At 41.0% G+C, this 17,407-nt stretch overlaps 1 long non-coding RNA gene across 1 annotated transcript; it reads left to right on the top strand.

Moving 5' to 3' along the window:
* Window positions 1-11,840: 11,840 nt before the first annotated feature.
* Window positions 11,841-17,163, top strand: LOC135982042 (uncharacterized). Its single transcript, XR_010599243.1, has 3 exons — window positions 11,841-12,474; window positions 14,694-14,810; window positions 15,230-17,163. It is a non-coding gene; the product is annotated as an uncharacterized LOC135982042 (long non-coding RNA).
* The last annotated feature ends 244 nt before the right edge of the window (window positions 17,164-17,407 follow it).

Below are 17,407 nucleotides of genomic sequence, written 5' to 3'. Positions count from 1 at the left end.
GAGTTTTTCGGGGCCCCTGGAGCGGGTTCCTTCACTCGCTCTGGGGGCCCCGGAAAACTCTCGCAGGGCCTGGGCCCTCAGAGCTTCTTCCACTCTGGGTCTTCAGCAGCAGTTCGGCGGCGGGGGGTCCTTCCATCCCGGGACCCGCCGCCAAAGTGCCGGGTCTTCAGCGGCAATTCAGCGGCGGAGGCCCCCTGCCGCCAAAGACCCCAGGCCCCCTGAATCCTCTAGGCAGCCCTGATATGAACACATCACCAGTGGCGCTCTGCCATCAGTGGTAGTTATCAAACAAATTCCAGGCCTTTTTCAAGGTTCTTGTCCTTCATTTTAGAGTCCGGAATGGATTAGAGTCCCTTTTATCTCAGTGACTGTGTCCAGCACTATCTGCTCGCCATCATGTTTGCTGTACTCAGCAGGGGCACTTCACTTGAAATCTGAACTTTTGACAGTCAACAGCAGGGCCTAGGACCCAGGAATTCACTCCTTCAGGAGCTCAGGTTGAACCTGATTTCAGTCTTTAGAGTATCCTGCAAGACCCATTTCTTTAAGCTAATGTTTCCTCAAACAACCATGTTGTAATCTATTGGGCCACAGATAGAATCTCCCAAGTCCTAGTTACTATAGATATCTGGTGGTTGAGCCTATAAACATGCATATACATAACTAACTGATGGAAAACCATGCCCTAGCCACACAAAATATGGCTGATGCAACAATTTCTGCAGAGGATGTTATGCTGCATCAATAGAGGGAAAGCAATCTGTCATTATTTCTGTTCTGCTAGTAACCACGATATGCTAGATGTCCATACATAAGACAGTAGGTCTTGTATTCAGCTGCTTTCAATGGAGCTATGCCAATCTAGGTATTCTGAGGTTCTTAAGTCAATTTACAAACATGAACTAAGCCCCACACTAACCTTGTGAAGTAGATACTTAATAATCCCCGTTTTACCGATGAGGATCCTGGTGAGGCACAGGGAAAGTCTGATGTGGAGTGACTTGCCCAAGGCCATTCAAGAAAGCTGTGCCAAAACTCCCACTGTTGTATTTTAAACACAAGATTATCTCTCCAGTCTTCACATAGTGGAGGTCTGAGCATTGTAGGACAACTGAATTACCTTGATTACCCTCTTAAATTTTGCACCTCAGAGTAGCTGCATCCATTTTGTTCTCTAATCTTCCCTGCTTTCTCCATGCTATCTAATATTTTAAACTAGGCATGAACACTTTTGCTTTATAAGTTCTACCTCAACCAGAAGCTATGGAGTTGATATAGATGAAATTCTATGACCTTTGTGCTGCAGAAGATCAAACTAGATCATCATGGTCCTTCTGGCTTTAAAAAATTATTGCATCTCTGAAAAACCAAAGGAGACAACATTCTGATTTATGCTGTAACTAAATTCTCCTTTATTTTGACACTGCAAATGATTGATTCCTCGTGTGTCTTCTCCTCCTCCTCCTCCTCCTCTTCCCCCTCCCCTGAAAAGTCATAATCATGCAAGTTTACTTCAAGTACATAGCTTCAGAATGTTATAGTGACCTCATACTGACTTTCATGCACAACACACAGACATGCCTTCCTCTTTTTTTTTTACTTAGCTGCTGCTTGCATGCACCAATTATGATTAGAAAGGAAAACAGATTGTATAGATGTTGCAGTGTAAAATGATGAGTGGAAACAACTGTGACGTGGGAAATGACCATTGTACTTTCACCAATGAGCGACAGCGGAAACACAAGTGGGAAAACAAATAAGCTGTCAGGGAAGAAAACAAACAAGCCAAGGGAAAATACACAAGATAGAGAATAGTTTACAGGAAAACTTCCTCCCCATACTATTATACAAGGGAAAGTTTTTGAAGAAAATTCTTTCACAGTGGTCTTTTTAACATTCTAGATGCCAGTGTAGCTGAAACTCCTGTATTGAGGAATTAATCTCTAGAATTGTGATGTTGAGGTATGGCTAGACCATGCATTATGAAAGGTATAATGTTAGGTACAGAAGAACATAGTTGGTATACCAGATCAGACCACTGGGGACTCGGGTAGGCTAGTACCAGATGCTTTAGAAGAAAGCTAGGCGGGGTGGGAGAAACCCCCATAATGAATATTAGGAAGTAACCAATCCATGATGGAAGTGTTACTCCTACTCCCCATTATTCAGTGTTGATTTATGTCCTGAAACATGAGGCTTTATATCCCTTTAAAAACATTTCATCTAATGTAACTCTGGATGCTGTCATCCATATAAGGGATGTCTTGTGGCAATGAGTGCCATAGGGTAATTTTGAAAAGAAAAAAATATTTTTAACATTTTCAAGTGGTTGCCCTTCAATTTCACTGAATGGCCTCTTTTCTTTGTATGATGAAACTAACTATACTAAAACTTTCTAAAGCGATCTATTTATAAACAGTGCTGGGTTCCAAATAACTGGGGCAGGGGAGGAGGAGAACCATGTTAGAGATAACTCTGTGCAGAATTTTCTGCACAGTGGTGTTGTGACTGTCAAAGTAAATAAAATATTAGTTTGATATAAGGAATGGAATAAAAATGGCATATTTTCAGTATGAGTTATGTAAATTAATGATCTGGACAAGGGTAAACAGTGAGGTGGCAAAGTTTGCAGATACTAAATCACTGAAGATAGTTAAGACCAAAGCTGACTGTGAAGAGTAACAAAGGGATCTCACAAACCTGGGTGACTAGGGCAACAAAATGGCAGATTAAATTCAATGTTGATAAATGCAAGTAATGCACCTGGGAAAATATAATCCCAACTATACATACAAACTGAAGAGGTTTAATTTAGCTGTTACCACTGAAGAACAAGATCTTGGAGTCCTTATGAGTAGTTCTCTGAAAACATCTACTCAATGTGCAGTGGCAGCCAAAAAAGTGAACAATGTTAGGACCAGTTAGGAAAGGGATATACAAGAAGACATACCATAACATCTCCATACCAGTCATGATTTTATAGACCCCAATCATATCCCCCCATAGTCTTTCTTTTTCCAAGCTGAAAAATGCCAGTTTTATTAATCTCTCCTCATAGGGTAGCCCTTCCATACCCCTAATCATTTTTGTTGCCCTTTCCTGAACCTTTTCCAAGTCCAATATATCTTTTTTGAGATGGGGTGACCACATCTGCACTCAGTATTCAAGATGTGGGTGTACCATGGATTTATATAGAGGCAATATATTTTCTGTCTTATCTATCTCTTTCTTAATGATGCCCAACATTCTGTTTGCTTTTTTAACTGCCGCTGCACATTGAGTGGATGTTTTCCGAGAACTATCCACAATGACTCCAAGATCTTTCATGAGTGATAACCGCTTATTTAGACTCCATCATTTTGTATGTATAGTTGGGATTGTTTTCCAATGTGCATTACTTTGCATTTATCAACATTGAATTTCATCTGTCATTTTGTTGCCCAGTCATCCAGTTTTGAGAGCTCCTTTTGTAGCTCTTCGCAATCGCTTTGGATTTAACTATCTTGAGTAGTTTTGTATCCTCTGCAAATTTTCCCCCCTCACTGTTTACCCTTTTTCCAGATTATTAATTTGCGTAACTCATACTGAAAATATGCCATTTTTATTCCATTCCTTATATCAAACTAATATTTTATTTACTTTTTTGACGGTCACAGCACTGTTGTGCAGAAAATTCTTCACAGAGTTGTCTCTAATAACAGGGGTATCCTCCTCCTCCTACCCCCAGTTATTTGAAACCCAGCACTGTTTATAAATAGATCAGATTATCCAGGGCCGGCGCTTCCACTAGGCGGTCGCCTAGGGTGGCAGGATGTTGGGGGGTGGCATTTCGCTGCCCTCGGCGGAAATCTGGCAGCAAGGGGCTTCTTCCGCTCCCGGTCTTGGGCGGAAATTTGGCAGCAAGTCCTTCACTCGCTCTGGGACCCGCCGCTGAAGTGCCTTGAAGATCCGGAGCGGAAGGACCCCCACCATCAAGAACGCAGCCTCAGCAGAGGAGCTGCTGCCGATTACTGTGGAGGAGTGCTGCCCCCTAGGGCAGCAAAAACCCTGGCGCCGCTCCTGAGATTATCCCTGTCACTGTGGATTAGCTCGACTTTGTCAACACTGCATCTTCTCTGCCATCATGTTGCCTATTTATCTACCTTGGTTAGATCCCTCTGAAGCTCCTCACAATCTTTCCTAGTCTGGACTAAACTAAATTTTGTATCAGACAGGTTTTGCCACCTGGCTGTTCACTCTTTTCTCCCCAATCATTAATATGTGAAACAATAAGAAAGTAAACAAATCCTGGGCTAGCTAAGCCAAATTAGACCAGATGAGGATCTGGCACAGATTCCTATTGGTTACCATTAGGCAAAAAAAAAGTATCTTGTCATCTCTGTCCCAGTGAGAGCTGTGCCTGTACATGATACCAAAAGTGTTAGTTTTGTTGTGCAACACACACACACACGACACAAATATAAACTGTAAGAGATGGCTTTTTCAAATTACTACTTAACAAATAGAAAACAATGACTCTTCCAAGGTAAACCGTGCTCAAGCTGAAGGAGGGATGGGGAACTCCCTGCCTCCAGTAGAACTCGTGTCTTACCCTAGAGGTGTGGAAATCAGAATCTGGCCCACTGCCTTTTGGTTTTCAAGTCTGGAAAGACAAGAGCTCCTTCCTTTAAATGTAAAAAAACCAGCCCTATTTTGTTAGCCTTTTGGCTCATTCTTCCCAATAAGCTTCTGTATAATAAATGAGAACAATTTCTAGAGCCTTATCAGAACACCAGCCAAGGAGTGTCTAGCCCACTATCTGCACCTTACGAAAGAAACAATGAGCAATTGAAAGCAGGCGGCAAGGCAAGTGCTGGTACACCCTCCCTAGAGAATGGCAGCGGCGGCCGGGAAGGAGGGAACGGCGGGGGGGATAATCGCCCTGTTGGGAACATAATAGCCCCAGGGTAGGCCACTGCAAACAGGAAGGGTGTGGACAGGATCTGAGTGCAGCTGCTGCTTTGCTAACAGCATCTGTTCCCACAGTCTTTGATCTGTGGGCATATGGCGATCTGTGCCACGAGATAAACATGCTGTTGGAGGGGGGGTTGTTTGTGTTACACATAGCTCCTTAATGAGCAGTACGCCCAGGCAGCCATACACTGCAAATCCAGGAGCAACATGACCAAGCCATTTTTCAAAGGTTCTAGCAGGTCCTTGCAGTCTTTTCACAGGTTCAGGAGGATTACATCATCTAACTATTTCTAGCCAATCCCAGATTTCTCACAGCCTTGCATAATCACAGTTCTCCCTATCGCCCATGTAAAACTTCCTGTGATCATTTTTCTTGCTTGCCGCTGTAGCTGAATCTCTTAAAGCAGGGCACCCAAATTAATATAATTAACTCTCACGCGCACAATGATTCTAGTTGGCACATTGGCATGGTTCTGGCACTTTGCACTTCCTTGCTTGAGCCCCTAGGTTTGGAAATAAATTGGGAATTCCAAGTTCCAGGCTGCTGGAGACCAGAAACACTGCTTGAATGGGAATGCACTTGGATGTCTGCCCAGGGGCCCCAATCCATCTCCCTTTCAAGTCAATGGGAATCTTTCCAATAACTTCAATGGAAGTTGGATCAGCCTCATGGTGGATGGGAAGGGGAAACTGAGCCAGTGTAATGGTTCCTGCTGCTGTGCTTTAAAAGCCTCAAAAGGAGAATGTTTCTCACCCTCCAACTGTTGTAAAGGTGGATGTTACAGAGATTAGAGGCAGGGGAATGGTAGTGGTTGTGTTCCTGTTTTCTGAGGTTAAACACAGCATTGTAATTGGGTTTGCTTGTGTTTGCACATAACTTTTCATAATCACTGTGACAACATTCACAACATTTCACAACATTCTATGTACTTACCATGGGCCTTATCCACAACCCATTGAAGCCAATGGAAAGACTCCTGTATTTTTGGCTCTTTGGGTAATAAACATAATATGAAGGAACAACATAGGCACAGTGGGATTCAAATAATCGTGTTTACTAATTAGATACAACAAATAGCTACATATACTACTTCTGTGGCAGGGTTATAAACACAGAATACAAAGTGCCACTTGAGGCTTCACCAGCTATTAAAGGTATAGTATCCATTTCCTATACACTGCACTCCTCCATTAACTTAAACTGGCTTTGGAGCAAGCCCTCTGATTCCTACCTGGGCTAATTCCAGAGGTTTGAGACTGGTGGAGTGGGCAAACCTGGTGGGAATAGAGAAATGTACTCTTCCCCACCCCTCCCCCTCTTGGGAGTTAGCAATCAATTTAATACTGGCCCAAGCAGAAGTGACAATTTGAAAGGAACATTCCATTGCTGCAATATATGACTGATGTCAATATTAATAATTGTACAGTGACTACATTCCTCTGATCTGGCATTAAAAAAACAAAAAAACACCTAAAGTGAAGATGGAATGAGGAGCCAATTTTTGGTTTTGCAGACTTAGTTGATTAGGTGTGAGATTTTGTAAACAAAATCAGTTACAATTTAAGCCAAACCATTAAAGTTTGCGTTCAGATAAAAGTTTTTGAGTGTCTTCAGTTTCTGTCATGGACAAACTGAAGCAATTACAGTTTGGTTTTGCAACATCAGTTGGGTTCTGAGTTTGCAAAATTGAGCACAGTTGAGATCCAGATTAGATTTTTTTAACCCTACCCTAATCACCAGAGTTTTGTGTGGGTGAATATGTATGCATCATTGTAGCTGTGCTGGTCCCAGGATACTAGAGACAAGATGGGAGAGGTAATATCTCTTATTCAGCTGTCGTGTAAGAATATGTAAGTCAGGTAAGACAAACCCACAAATATTGTTCAGTCTTTTCTGAAGGCCTGAATGATTTGGACTCCAGAACTGAGGCATAGTACTGCATTACCTTAACTCTATGCACATCCATAGGTTGTCAGAATGGTCAGGAAACATGCTACTGCAATACAAATAATAAAAATGCATCTTGAGGCCAGGGTTCCATTGTGCTAGGCATTCTACAGAGCTATAAAAAGAGCCACCCCTGCTCCAAAAAGCTTGTCTCATACACATTGTAACAGGCAGTCAGTCGAGAGGAGCACAAGGAAACAATGAAATGATACAAGTGGGATTATAAACAGTGGACACACCACATCAGCTGCTTTTTTCACACTTTTAAAATTTTTTTTACAAGGCTTTCTTTACACTCAAAGTTTGCGTTGTCACACTTGGGGGATTGGTCCTGCAAACCATTATTTGCATAATTGACCATACTCGTGTCCCACTAAAATCAGTGGTGACTATTTGTACAAGGAAGGGCTTGCAGTTTCAAAGATGAAGCATATAAATAGTCACTATAGAGAATGTATGCTTTAGCTTTAAAATAATTTTAAAGAAATAAAAATCTTGTAAATGGGAAGAAGAAGGTTAATACACTGGACTGGAACTCAGGAGATCTAGGTTCAGATCCTGGCTCAGCCACAGACTTTCTGTGTGACCGTGGGCAAGTCACTAAATGTCAGTGCCCCATGTGTAAATTGGGGAGGATAATACTTCCTTTCTCCCACTCTTTCTGTTTAGACTGAGCTCTTTGAGAAATGACTGACTCCTACTATGTGTGTGTACAGTGTCTGGCAGAATGGGGCCTTACTCTCAGTAGGGACCTCAAGGTGCTTCTCTGAAATGCTTCCAGTTCCACGTGCAAGGTCAGGAAGAGAGGCAGAACTGCAGGGTCTCAATGTGTTGATGAGACAAAGTGTGTAGGGGAGGAAGTTCTTAGGTTTAATAGGAACGGGGAAACCTTTTGGGAAAGGAGGCACTCATACAGAAAGGATGGGCTCCACCTAAACTGAAAAGGAAGCAGACTGCTTGCATGTAAAATTAAACCGGTCATAGAGGAATTTTTAAACTAAGGGCTGGGGGAAAGCTGACAGGTGCAGAGAAGCACGCAGCTTGGGCAGACATATCCTGTAGGGATGAATTTATTGAGGGGGGAACTCTATATGCTAGTAAAGAGGATAGGAAAGAAGTTGGTAAAGTACATGTAGGCGCTAGTGAGGAATGATAAAACATAAGAGTCCCATTTTTAAAAGAACAAATGAATATTGGCAAAAATGTACAAATGCTTATATAAATACTTGCAGTCTAAATACTAAGGCAGGTGAACTAGAGTGCCTGGCATTAAATGATTATATTGATATGATATGCATCATGGAATGAGGATATAATGAATGGGATGCAGTAACATTGGGGTACAAAATATATAGGAATGACCGAGCAGGTTGTGCTGTGGGGGAGTGGCACTATGTGAAAGAAAGCATAGAGTCCAAGTGAAAATCTTAAATGAATCAAACTGCACCATGGAATTTTGATCCATAGAAATTTTATGTTTGAACAATAAGATTATACCAGTAAGAATATACTTCTGATTACCAGACCAGGATGGTGACTTGTGATTGTGAAATGCTCAGGGAGATTAAAAAGACTATAAAGGCATAAAATGCAATAATAATAAGGGGGGACTTCAACTACCATCCTATTTATCGGTTATATGTCAGCTCAGAAAGGATGCAGAGATAACATTTCTAGACGCCATTAGTGACTGCTTCTTGGAGCAGCTTGTCCTCCCCTTGTGGGTTCCAGAGGCAATTTTTGATTTAGTCCTAAGTAGAGCAGAGGATCTGGTCCAAGAGGTGAATATCGCTGAATGGCTCTGTAATAGCAGCCGTAATGTAATTAAATTTAACATCTTTATGGGGGGGAAAGTGCCAAAGAAACCCACCATAGCAGAATTTAACTTCAAAGAGGAGAATTACACGATGAGTTAAATGGATATTAAAAGGAATAATCACAAGGGTGAAATTCCTGCAAACTATATGAAGATTCTTTAAAAACAGCATAATAGAGGCTCAGACTAAATGTATACCCCACATTAAAAAAAAAAAAAGCCACCATGGCTAAGCAGCAGAATACAAGAGGTGGCTAGAGTCATAAAAGCATCCTTTAAAAACTGGAAGTCAAATCCTAATGAGGAAAATAGGAGCATAAACTCTGGCAAGTCAAATGTAAAAGTAGAATAAGGCAGGCCAAAAATAAATTTGAAGAGGAAGTAGCTAAGGACACAAAAACTAACAGCAGAACTTTTTAAAGTGCATCAGAAGCAGAAAGACTGCAAAATAGTCAGTGGGGCTGCTGGATGACCAAGATATTACAGGAGCCCTCAAGACAGACAAGGCTGTTGAGGAGAAGCTACATGAATTCTTTGCATTAATCTTTACTGCAGGGAATGTGAGGGGGATTCCCACACTTGAGCCATTCTTTTTATGTGACAAATCTGGGGAACTGTCCCAGACAGAGGTTTCAATAGAAGATATTTTGGAATAAACTGATAAATTAAACAGTATTGAGTCACCAGAACCAGACAGTATTCACACATGAGTTCTGAAGAACTACTAATTGTGGTATGTAACCTATTGCTTAAATCAGACTCTGTATCAGATGATTGGAGGGTAGCTAATGTAATGCCTATTTTTAAAAAGGCTCCAGAGGAGATCCTGGCAATTATAGGCCTGTAAGACTAACTTCAGTCCCAGGCAAATTGGTTAAAACTGTAGTAAAGAACAAAATTATCAGACACAGATGAACATGACATACTCGGGAAAAGTCAACATGGCTTTTGTAAAGGGACACCTATTAGAAATTTGTCTGCACTGTATTAGAATTCTTTGAGAGAGTCCACAAGCATGTGGACAAGGGTGATCCAGTCGCTGTGGTACACTTGGGTTTTCAGAAAGCCTTTGGCAAGGGTCCTCACCATTGGCTCTTAAGTGACATAATAAGTCATGGGATAAGAGGAAAGTTCCCCTGAGATCAGTTACTGGGCTAGAAGATAGGAGACAAAGGGTGAGAATAAATTATCAGCTTTCACAATGGAGAAAGCTTGATAGTATTTGTACTGGGACCTGTGCTGTTCAACATATTCATAAATGATCTGGAAAAAAGGGGTCAAAGTGAGGTGGCAACATTTGAAGATGATACAAAATTACTCAAGATAGTTAAGTCCAAATCTGACTGCAAAGAGTTAAAAAGGGATCTCACAAAACTGGGTGAAATTCATTGTAGATAAGTGAGAAGAATGCACATTGGAAAAAAAATATCACAACTATACATACAAAATGATGGTGTCTAAATTGACTGTTACCACACAAGAAAGATCTTGGAGTTGTTATGGATAGTTCCCTGAAAACACCTGCTCAATATGCAGTGGCAGTCAAAAAAAGCTAACAATGTTAGGAACCATTATGAAAATGATAGATAATAAAACAGAAAATATCATAATGTCACTTTATAAATCCATGGTACAACCACACCTTGAATACTGCATCAGGTCCTGGTTGCCTCTTCTCTAAAAACATTTTTTTTGTAGAATTGGAAAAGGTACAGAGAAGGACAACAAAAATGATTAGGGGTTCTAGAACAGCTTCCATCTGAGGAGAGATTAAAAAGACTTGGACTGCTCACCTTAGAAAAGAGACAACTAAGGAGAATGTTCTATAAACTCATGAATGGTGTGGAGAAAGTGAAGGCGGAAGTTTTTATTTATCCTCCTCACTCATAACACAAGAACTAGGGGTCACCCAATGAAATTAATAGGCAGCAGGTTAAAAACAAACAAAAGCAACTACTTCTTCACACACGCACAGTCAATTTGTGGAACTCATTGCCATGGAAGGTTATGAAGGCCAAAAATATAACTGTGTTCAAAAAAGAATTAGATAAATTTCTGGAGAAGAGGTCACTCAATGGCTATGAGCCAAGATTGTCAGGGATGCAATCCCATGCTCTGAGTGTCCCTAAAACCTCTGACTACACAGCAGGGATAGATCACTCAGTTACCCTAGTCTGTTTACTATCTGGCACCGGTCACTGTCAGAAGACAGAATACTGGGCTCGATGGACCATTGGTCTGACCCAGTATGGCTGGTCATATGTCACATAATACAAATGATAGTTCTGAATGAACAAAGCACTGTATATGTACGTCACATCATTTTCTTTATCAGTGTAACTATCCAGTAAGTGCAGATATTAATTAATATACTGTATATTGGATGTTTGTATGCAGCAGATCTAGAACTATTATAGGTTTGCTCACTCATCTTATAATCTATGACTTGTACACAAAAAACTAAGGAAACCTTAAATGCCATAATTAACTTTTGAGTGCTTTACTTTGCAACTTTAATAATAATCTTTTATCCCAGTTTTTGGGTGTGTAATATAGTGTACAGGCCAGTCAAACTGACATGACTCTTTAACTGAACAGGATTGGATTAGGTTGGAAGGTGAGTGGGTCCAGATAGGCCCTGTGGATTCTGGAATCTATTTTTATTTTTTCCTTCTAATTCATAGTTTGGAGCTGTGGAGCACATTTAATGTAGGGGGACATAGATTTGTGCCCTCTTTTTTCCCGCTTGATCCTCCTTTTCCTTTCTGACGTGCCCCCATCAGCCTGAAACCCCTGGCCGATGAAATCCTACACTCCAAATTTGAGTGAGTGGCATTGCGACCTGGCACATGGGGTCATGGCACCACTTGTGACCCCACACACCAGGTCACAACACCACTCACTTAAATTTGGCCAGCCTGCTGCCAGGGCCGGCTCCAGGGTTTTTGCTGCCCCAAGCGGCGCAAAAAAAAAAAAAAAAAAGCCGCAATCGCGATCTACGGCGGCAATTTGGCGGGAAGTCCTTTGCTCCGAGCAGGAGTGAGGGACTGCCCACTGAATTGCCGCCGAATAGCTGGACGTGCCGCCCCTCTCCGGAGTGGCCGTCCCAAGCACCTGCTTGGCAAGCTGGTGCCTGGAGCCGGCCCTGCCTGCTGTTCCACTACATTTCAGTAAGTGGCATCTGGGCCAAATTTTACTGATTGATTGGTGTTGCAACCTAGTGCATGGGGTTGCAGTGCCACTCGGGTCTGGCCTGGCCAAATGGTTGTGCCGTGGCCCAGGGAGTCACTCCCAGCTGTGCTGCCTGCTCTGCTTGCTTCTGATTTTTAACTTTTCTTGTTTTTCCTTTAATATCGGAGATTGGGCCCAAACCAAAGCCCTGGATCCAAAACCACCTATCCCTTTGGCTGTTTGCAAAATTTGGAAGCAGATCTGAATTTCAATGCGAGCCCAGCTTGGTTTAATATGGGACAAATCCTGAAGTCCGTGCACAGGGCTGAATAATTTCACCCACCTCCGCTGCCCCAACCTTTGCATGGTAGAAGGAACCCTCCTCATCTCTGCCTGGAAGGGGGATGGGATTAAATGGCATTGGTGATACCTTCCCCTTGACCCTGCTGACATCTTTCTGTTCATTCAGGATCCACATGGTGGCTGGGAAAGCAGTGAGTGAGTGGATGGGCTGCTGTTCCAGCAGAAATGCCAGTGGAATATGCACTTTGTCCCCATCTGGCACTGTAGACATTACCTGAAAAAGGTAATTTAGCCTCAGTCCCTGTCCTGAAGTCTAAATTTTCCCTGGCCTCTGAAACAAGGGGGCAGTATTTTTGTCTGAGAGCGAGAGAGAGACTTGCGTTATTTTATTATTTGTCAGACATTAAACATAATCGCTTGCACACATTTTACTCAATTCACACAGATACTCAAGCCTTGAAAACATCCACTTCTTTAATATTTCTAAGGGCATGCCACTTATTTGATTTCTCTTGACTTTAAGTGTTTGTGGAAACCTCATTTTATACAGGAAATGGATATAATCGCCAATAAATGTAATTTTAATAACTAAAATACTGGGAGCCATTCCTGGTTGGCACAAAACTCCACCACTCAGTAAATCCTCATGATGGGATATCCTTGTTTCTTATCTGGAGTTAAAAGTCAGGATAAATCCAACTGATTAAGAAAATCTTTAAGAAAGATACTACATGTCCTTTTTAAAATTAAACTCTGGCTAAAAGTTCACTCACTTCCATCAGATGTTACAAATGTAAATTCTGAAAGCTAAAAAAAAAAAACCCATAGAATTTTTTTACTCATCTGTCAAAGAGAAGAAAATAAAGCAACCAAAGATCATCAATCTGGAGGAGCAGGCTAGTAAATTAATAACAGTCAGTTAAAAATTGTATTCAAGTACTGGAGAAATTGGTGGTGGTGGTTTTTGTTTTGCATGTTTAGTTTTCCAGTTTGAGGGTTCATACAAAAATATGTTTGTTTAAATTAGGACTTGATCTGGCTCCCTCTGAAGTCAAGGGAAAGGCTCCCATTGACTCCAGTGGGAGATGGATCAGGCCATTAAACATTAAAAAGGCTAATGGAAATGTTCTAGAAAGGAATCACACCTTTTGCAAATGAGCAGTTTTAATGAAATCGTTTCTTACCGATCCCCAATGCTTTCAAAAGTATGTGACTAGTATGCTCCATTCCCAGTTAGACACACTGTTTTAAAAAAGAAAACAAAAAAACAAAAACCCACTGACCATGGGAATTATAAAGGGGGAAAAAGGACACGTTCATAAACAGGGATAAACATCTTTCTCTAAGCAAAGCTGTCAGATCCATTTAAGCAGAGACCTGCTTGTTCTTTCCCTCTGGGGCCACTATTTCCTGTCTGGGAACCGCGTGGCATTGCCCATCTGTTCCCAAGTGACCATCACTGAGAGCTTTAGATAAGGGAAAGAGTCGCACTCAACAGACTTGCAATCCCTGGCTCCAAGACAAAATGGGAAAGCTGTATTTTTGTTAACACTTTGTCAAGAAAAAACAAAGGGCAAATATCAGTTGTGCACAGCTTTATATTGTCTGATCCCTAATATCTGCATTTATGCAACTGCAATGATTTTAAGAGGTCTAGCTAAAACATCAGCGGTGTGGCTGCAATAGCAAGTGGTTAGCTAGTTAGCCAGCTTTCTAAGAGTCTAAATGAAGTAATGACTTAAAAACATAAGTATTGCCTGTGTCTAAATTAGGTTGTAAACTCCTGGAAACAAAGATTATGTCTTATCTGAGTATATACTGCAGAGCACAATGACTGTGCTCAGTAAATAATAATATCACATGGAGTTCAAGATGCTCAACTTATAGCTGTGTAAAATGTTAGTGTAAAGTTCTACAATGTAATAATACAATTTTTATCCTCGATTCCCAAGAACCTACCATATAGTGTACTCCAGATGGAAATATGCATTTTATTTAGCTTCTGTGAAGCAGTGGAATGGATGGTGAATGACTCACTAGGCGTCTCTTCTAATCTCCAGATTATTCTATATAAGGAGACGGAGAATTGTGTGAATTTATTGCATCTTTCAGACTTAAAATAATTCCCATGGTTAATATCTCATGACATATGGAGGAATTGCTTTGATCAGATATAATTATTTATTATAGTTGTATTGTTGTAATGCCCAACTATGGCCTTCCTGAAAGTGTGGTCAAATTGTGGCATTTTGAAATGTACAAAGGTGCGACTAGTGAAAAATCTAACTTTTTCCATAGCCATTTATGGATGTTAATCATGGGAAGTTAATACTTTTGACAAGAAGAAAACTGAAGCTTTTGAAATGTAGTGCTGGCAAAGATTCTTGCGTATCTCCTGGATAGAAAAAAGATGAATGCCTATGTTAGAAATATTATTGGAGAGAAGCATATCCTGATGTTGGAAATCAACAGTTGCAAATTTATGTACTTTGGTCACTTTAGGCGTAGAGATGGGAAAATCCTTGAGAAAGTTATTACAGAAGGAATGGTGGAGGGTCATTACAGTAGCAGACGACCAGCAAGGAGATAGATGGATGGTGTACAACAGATCATTGGAAGGTCAGTTACTGAGCACTCAAAGTTAGCGATGGATCATGAAGGCTTCTGAAAATTCTGCTTTAGTGTCTGCAACCCGTCATCATGCATTTGAGCCCCATTATATTAGGCAAAGTAAACACATATAATGAAAGACAGCTCATGCCCCAAATTATTGTATTTTCTGTTTTTAGAATGTACAGGTTCTTGAGATGGTGGTGGTTGATCGAGAAGTGGAGTGAAATTTATACTTGGGTACAGCATTATGGGGTAGGCCTTCATCTGATGTAACCTGGCTAAGCTCCATTGACTTCAATAGAGCTATCCCAATTTACACCAGTTGAGTCTCTGGTCCTATATCTGTAACTACCCCTGGCTCAGCAGGAAATGACATACTGTTGTATGGGAGAATTTTAATTTAAAAGCTTTTAAATATATGTCAGAACTCTGAAGGAGAGGCAGACATGATGCTTTCAGTCTCCTGGGAGAAGATGCCATGCTGTCTTTGACCTCTTCACCAGTTGGGAAGGAAACCAAATAAGGGCACAGTCCAGCTCACAGTGAGGTCAGTGGAAAGTTTCCTTATGATACGCTTGTTTTGTTCTTTCTGGGCTGTGGTATAACTTCAGTAACAGAATATATTTCATTCTGTATAGGTTCTTATACTACCCTCATCATAATGATGTCTGAATGCCTTCCAGCAGTGCATAAAACAATGCGACTAACTTCTATCATGCGTGGTTTGTTCTCTCCCTCTCTCGTCCTCTCTTTACGGGGAGAATTGTGAGTGTTTGGTTTGATAGAGGTTTTTGGTTTTAAATGAACACACTGCTATTTGTTTATGTTGGAGAAGGCAAGGTCAAAAGTGTACCTTGTATGTGGAATGGAAGCTGGTGAAGTGTGTGAAGATCCTTCGTTCCAGTGAGAATTTGTTCCACAGTCTCAGGCCAGCCCCACAAGAAAGCTCTGTCACCAACATGGATGAACTTTACCCTTCTGGTAGAAAGTGTCATTGTGCCTGAGGAAGAGAGATGTTAATCAGAGTCTTCATCCTCAAGCTTTAGATTATCTGTTAGCTATGATGGCCCAGTACTGTGAGGTTGTTCATGGAAGGAGGAATGTGTGACACATAACAACTAAACCAAACATGCACATTTAAACAAGGTCAATTTTCCCCTAATTCAGTTGAATGGTCAGTGGAACTGAATGTGGAGTTTACTATAGGACATATCCCACTTGGGATCCAGCTCCTTAGCTGGTGTGAAATCAGCACAGCTTTGCTGAAGTCAATGGCACTGCACCAGTTTACTGTATGATTATAAATTAAGAATTAAAATATAAAAAAGTAAAAGATGGAAGCCAGTTTAAGAAAGCTAGCCATCTAGTAAAATGTACAAGCTATGTACGCATCTATTAGAGATCTATGCTTGATGTGACTGTTTCATTTCTCTGAATTATTTTGTCAGTCTCAAATTCCTTTTACAGACTTCCTGAGATGCTTTTTAGTTCTCTTCTCACCTTAAGTCTGCAAACGTACAGTGTTTGTACTGTGACTCTAATCTTATCTTTTCTGAGGCATGCATTACTTAAACATCCAATCTCTGTGATAGCTTTGTATTGTGCTGTTCAATAAGATGCTTTTTAAAATCAGGAAAGTAAAATGCAATGGTACTTAGCCCTTTAACCTGAATTCTTGCTTAGTGGCGCAAGGGATAGGTCAGTTGTTTGAGCATTGGTCTGCTAAACCCAGGGTTGTGAGTTCAATCCTTGAGGGGGCCACTTAGGGATCTGGGGCAAAAATCAGTACTTGGTCCTGCTAGTGAAGGCAGGGGGCTGGACTCAATGACCTTTCAGGGTCCCTTCCAGTTCTATGAGATAGGTAGATCTCCATATATTAAACAGCCAGTGGATCTAACACAAGTTTTTAAACACTTTTCATTTATTACATTGCTCTGGACTACTGGCTAATTGTCTTTGCTTGAAATTTCTTATGGTTTTATCTGCCTTTACAAAGGCAGTGTAATCACTCACAAACAGACAAAAATAAAATGTTGCTTAATTTCACTGCAGCATCTTTAAGGATCTCTGTGTTCTTTGCCACTCATGTTTTGTAGCTTTTTACAACAATATATCAGTGGAGTCACAACAGATCTTGACACCACTTCCAATAGGTGGCAATAAGACTCAGAGGACTGGTTCCCACCCCCGCACTCTCCTTTATTTTGGTAGTGGAAACACAACATTGGCACATAGCAGTGGTAAATCAGGGAGATTAACTATCGAGCTGTGGACTGCAATTTTGATTCTTGAACCAGCAGTACTAGTCTAGAGATGAAGGATGACCTTGTGGTTAAGCTATTGGCCTGAGACTCTGGAGATCTGGATTCAATCCTAACTTTGCCAGAGAATTTGAGCAAATGTCTTAGTCTTTCTGTGCCTTCTCTGTAAAATGGGGATAATTCTACTTCCTTTCTTCTGCTTTTTATTTGTTGTCTGTTTTAGGTTTATAATTTAAATTGTAAACTCTTTGAGGTACTGATCATTTCATGTCACATGTCTATACAGGGCCTAGCACCAGGGGCTGATCTTGGTTAGGGTCTCTAATTACTACTTTAATACAA

This window comes from Chrysemys picta, chromosome 3 (assembly GCF_011386835.1).
Source record: "Chrysemys picta bellii isolate R12L10 chromosome 3, ASM1138683v2, whole genome shotgun sequence".
Taxonomy (NCBI): domain Eukaryota; kingdom Metazoa; phylum Chordata; order Testudines; family Emydidae; genus Chrysemys; species Chrysemys picta.
The sequence above is the reverse complement of the archived record's forward strand: the minus strand, read 5'-3'. Positions and strand labels throughout refer to the sequence as shown.